Source organism: Tupaia chinensis, unplaced genomic scaffold (assembly GCF_000334495.1).
Source record: "Tupaia chinensis unplaced genomic scaffold, TupChi_1.0 Scaffold000076_1, whole genome shotgun sequence".
Taxonomy (NCBI): domain Eukaryota; kingdom Metazoa; phylum Chordata; class Mammalia; order Scandentia; family Tupaiidae; genus Tupaia; species Tupaia belangeri.
Window position 1 is genome coordinate 2274937 of NW_006159536.1, and position 4835 is coordinate 2279771.

A 4835-nucleotide genomic window follows, 5' to 3' on the forward strand; every position below is an offset into this window, starting at 1 on the left:
GGCATGGCCACCCCCCTGGGGGGTGATTTCTCGCTTTCTGTCTCTCTGTCTCTCTCCGTCTTCCTGGTGAGCGCACGCACCCTATAGCAAAAACCTCTCCAAAAAAAGAAAAAAGAAATGTTACTTTGAGGGGCCGGCAGGTAGTGTAGTGGGTCAAACACAGTTCAAGTCCTGGACCTGGAGACCTATTTTCTCACTTTCTCTCTCTCCCTCTTTCTCTCTCACTCGGTCCCTCTCTGGTCAAATTTTTAAAAATAAATAAATAAAAATAAATAAAGTTAAAATAAAAATTCTTTTTAAAAAATGTTACTTTGGGAAGCTTCTGTGGTTCAGAAGTGTGAGGACTGGTTATCACACCGCTGTGGGAAGTGCCTCCCCCAAGCCTTGTTATGATGTCTATCTACACAGTACTCACCTGACGTGAAAAAAAAAGTTCCATTGACTGGGTGGGTGGAAGGTGCTATGGTATGACATTGACTACAGAACAACTATACCTACTTAGCTGACATCTCATTCCAGGTGAGTTGCAGTCCAAGACACTAAGCATTTGCAAAGTCTGTGGTAAAAATAAGGGTCTCACCCCTTTCTTGCCTCTTCCAGGATCTCTGCTGGACCTCTACCACTGCCAGCAAATCAGACAGTCCCTGTCAAGACCTGTCCCTATTGTCCTTTCTATCGAGTTACATTGCCACTGTGAGGCTGGTCTCTCAGCGCTCATACTGCCGTTCTTCACACTGGCTGGGTAGCTTCAGTCCTTCCTTTGTCTAACCCACCAGTTGAAACCTTTTCCTTTGTTCCTTTTTTTAATTTAGGGGAGCTGGGTGGGCATTCCCCGGACAGTGGTCGGTGATACAGCGGAGCAGCCATGGCAGAACCGCAGTCCAAGCCCTGCGGCCTCACTGACGAGGCCACCCTCAATTGCTTCTGCGACGCGGACCCCAGCACCAAGGATTTTTTGCTGCAGCAGACAGACCATGCTGAGAATTAAGGATCCTAAGAAGTCTTTGGATTTTTATACTCGAGTTCTTGGAATGACGTTACTCCAAAAATTTGATTTTCCTACTATGAAATTTTCTTGGCTTATGAAGATAAAAATTATGTCCCCCAAAACAGAGATGAAAAAGTAGCATGGGTATTTTCCAGAAAAGCTACACTTGAACTGACACACAATTGGGGTACTGAAGATGATAAGACCCAGAATTACCACAATGGCAATTCAGACCCTCGAGGTTTTGGTCACATTGGAATTGCTGTTCCAGATGTACATGGTGCTTGTGCAAGATTTGAACAGCTAGGGGTCAAATTTGTCAAGAAACCTGATAATGGTAAAATGAAAGGCCTGGCATTTATTCAAGATCCTGATGGCTACTAGATTGAAAAAAAAATTTTGGGAGAGGTTTTTGCCATAGGGCTCGTGCGCTCGCCAGACAGAGAGAGACAGAGAGACAGAAAGCGAGAAATCACACCCCAGAGGGGATGGCCACGCCGCAATCCCTTCTCCTCCATTCTTCTCTCGGGATCATGGGCACGCACGCACACGTGCCCAGCGTGAGTTTAACCACCAGGTCCAGGACGCGAACCGCGGTCGACTATGTGGGAGTCCAGCGACATAGCCATTACGCTAACTGCTGGTCCCTGGATTGAAATTTTGAATCCTAACAAAATGGCGACAATTACTTAATTCTGTGGGAATGTTCCTTTATGAAGTCAGTGAAGACAAATAAAAAATAAACAATGTGTGAGTCAAGATAATTCAGAAACCAGAAGCATTTCGGACTAATGGATCTTGTCTAATTCGAACTGAGACATTTCCCTTTCCTCTTCTGGATGTTTTTTTCCCTCCCGTTCAGTCATTCTGGTTTTAAATAGTGCTTTTCCTTATGTCCTTGAATGCTGTCTAACTTTGCTTGTTAGGTAATAACTAGAACAGTTCCCTTCAGAGGCTACATTTCCTTTCTTCTATCTCTTAAATAATACTTTCCTTCAAGTCCGTCTTTGAATCATCATTTTCATAAAAAACCATTTAACTTAAAAAAAAAGAAAAATAGGGGAGTTGTTTAGTGGGTATAGAGTTTCAGATCTGCAAAATGAAAAACTTCTGGAGGGCCAGTCAGGTGGCATGGCGGTTAAGGCAGCTCTCCCATTTTCTGTCTCTCTCTCTCTCTTTCCCCTCCAGCTACGGCACATGTCCTATACCAGAATTAAAAGGAAAAAGAAGAAGAAGAAGAAAAAGAAGAAGAATAGAAAGATAGTTCTGAAGATCTGTTTCATGACAAGCTTCAGAATAGAGTACAAGAGACATTTCTCCTTCCCTACATTACCTTGACAGTCCCTGTATACCACTGCATTGAAGCAGCCGTACACCGACACCTGAGCAGGTCAAATTTTAGTACCCCTTCTTCAGTAAGATCACACTATTCTCAGGGCCAGCCCCAGAGCGTAGTGGTTAAGGGAGCTGGATACCACATGGCAGATAACTGCTCAAAACTGGTCCCATGACTTGAAAAACATGCAGGACATGTATGCATGCGTGCCCCAAATCTGGACAGGATGGAAAAATGGAGAAGGGATTGGAGCATGACCATGCCCCATTGGAGGGTGCTTTCTTGCTCTCCCTGTTTGTCGCTCTCTGGCAAGCACATGTGCTGTCTGAGAAAAAATGTTGAAGTATTTCCCATAATCATGAAATGAATCAAAAAGTAGAAATACTCATTTTACTTAATTTCATATACACAATTATGTCAGAAAAAATATATAATACATATTTGCAGTACCAATAAAGGAAAAATGAACAATTTTAACAATTTTCTTCAGAAGTGTTATATCTAACAATTTGATCATACATCTTTTGGTTACAGTCTGATGTAATAATATTTTATGCAAATAATTTCCAGCAGTTAGTAACTAAATTAAATAGCTGCAGAAAGTGTAATTCAGACAACTACTAAATTATATCATTGTTATAATGTATTTACTTCTTGATTCAGTTTCTCCTTTCAAAACAGATCATTTTAGACCCAGCAGGTGGCATGGTGGTTAAAGTGGAGGCTAGATGCACAGTTCCCATCCCAGACCCAGCAGCTTGAAAAAACACACCGGAAGGGGCCGGCAGGTGGCGTGGTGGTGGAGGGCACTGAACTCCCACGTGGTTGACCACAGTTCAAGTCCCAGATCGTAGCTTGCTTTCTCATTTTCTCTGTGTCTTTGTCCCTCTCTGGTTAAATTAAAATAAATAAATTTTAAAAGTTAAATAAAATAATTGTTAAAAAGAAAAAAAAAAAAAGAATGTTTAGAAAAATACACCAGATGGGACCAGCAGGTGGCATGGTGGCTGGGGCAACTGAACACTCCCACATGGCCAGCCACAGTTTGAGTCCCAGATCTGGTAGCTTGCTTTCTCACTTTCTTTCTCTATCTATCTCTCTGTGTCTCTCTCTGATCAAATTTTTTAAAAAATGAATGAATGAATGAATGAATGAATAACATTTTAAGAATAATTCTTAAAAAAAAAAAAAGAAAAGAAAAGAAAAGAAAAACACACCAGGATGAGGCCAGCAGGTGGCATAGTATTTAAGGTGTTGGACTCTCACATGCCCAACCACAATAAGAGTCCCAGACCTGGCAGCTTGAAACTCACACAATGCACATGTGTACGTGTGCCCAAAACCCAAAAGGGGAATGGAGGAAAAATGATTCCCATACTCCCTTGGGCCATACCCTCTAGGGGATATTTTTCACTTTTTGTCTTTCTGTCTCTTTGCCTCTCCAGCAAGTGCACACGCCCTATTGCAAAAAAACGCTCTTAAAAAAAAAATAGACAGAAAAACATACCAGGCATGTATGTGTGCATCCTCAAAATCCTTCTTTTGGACCTCTGGCAATTAAAACAAAATTTGATCTCAAAAAAAAGTATAGTTGAATCTACACATGGCACCAGGACAATTCTAAAATTGGTAGTTTTTAATTATCTTTGATGCAAGATACCTTGTCTATTGTAGAATAACAAAACTAAGAATGACTTTAATATAAAATCGTCTATGAAAAGATAAATTATACACGTGTGCGTGTGTATATATATAATTAAAACTCATAGAAATCACAGCAATCGTTTAAAACTTAAACCAGTAAAAGATGATTTGAGGGGAGTATTTCATCACTAACCTTGGAATTGCTGACACATGGTGATAACAAGAAGCAGAAGGCCTTACTTGGTTTTATTTTGTTTTTAAATTTTCTAAATTCCCTGTACCCCTCAATGCCTACACATGTGTGGATTGCTCCCTATTATACATCCTTTAGCACAGCACTATTCCATAGTTAAGTTAATTAAAGTTGGTTTTGGGGCCAGCAGGCGCTGTAGTGGTTAAGAATGCTGGACTCCCATCTGGGTTACTGCGGTTCAAGTCCTGGACCTGGCGACTTGCTTTCTCACTTTCCTTTCTGTCCCTCTCTGGTCAAATTAAAATAAATAAATAAATAAAGTTAAATAAAATAATTCTTTTAAATAATTAAAGTTGGCTTTGTTCATTTCATCATACTTTACAATGCACTCAAGTTTTACTAGGGAAATGGTGGAATTTATTCTTTGAAATGAACAAGTAAAATTTCTTAAATAATGAAAATGATCACTCAATGACTCATCTTTCTGTGTATTCAATTTTCTTTTTTTTTTTTTTTTTGGAGAGATTTTCACTGTAGGGCGTGTGCGCTCGCCAGACAGACAGAGAGAGACATAGAGACAGAAAGCGAGAAATCACCCCCCAGAGGGGATGGTCACGCCGCAATCCCTTCTCCTCCATTCTCTTCTCGGGATCTTGGGCACGCACGCACACGCG

The 4835-nt window shown here is 40.8% G+C and overlaps 2 pseudogenes; both read left to right on the plus strand.

Moving 5' to 3' along the window:
- Window positions 1-316: 316 nt before the first annotated feature.
- LOC114006239 (uncharacterized) lies at window positions 317-421 on the plus strand (annotated as a pseudogene).
- Window positions 422-865: 444 nt separating this feature from the next.
- LOC102477633 (lactoylglutathione lyase-like) lies at window positions 866-1681 on the plus strand (annotated as a pseudogene).
- The last annotated feature ends 3154 nt before the right edge of the window (window positions 1682-4835 follow it).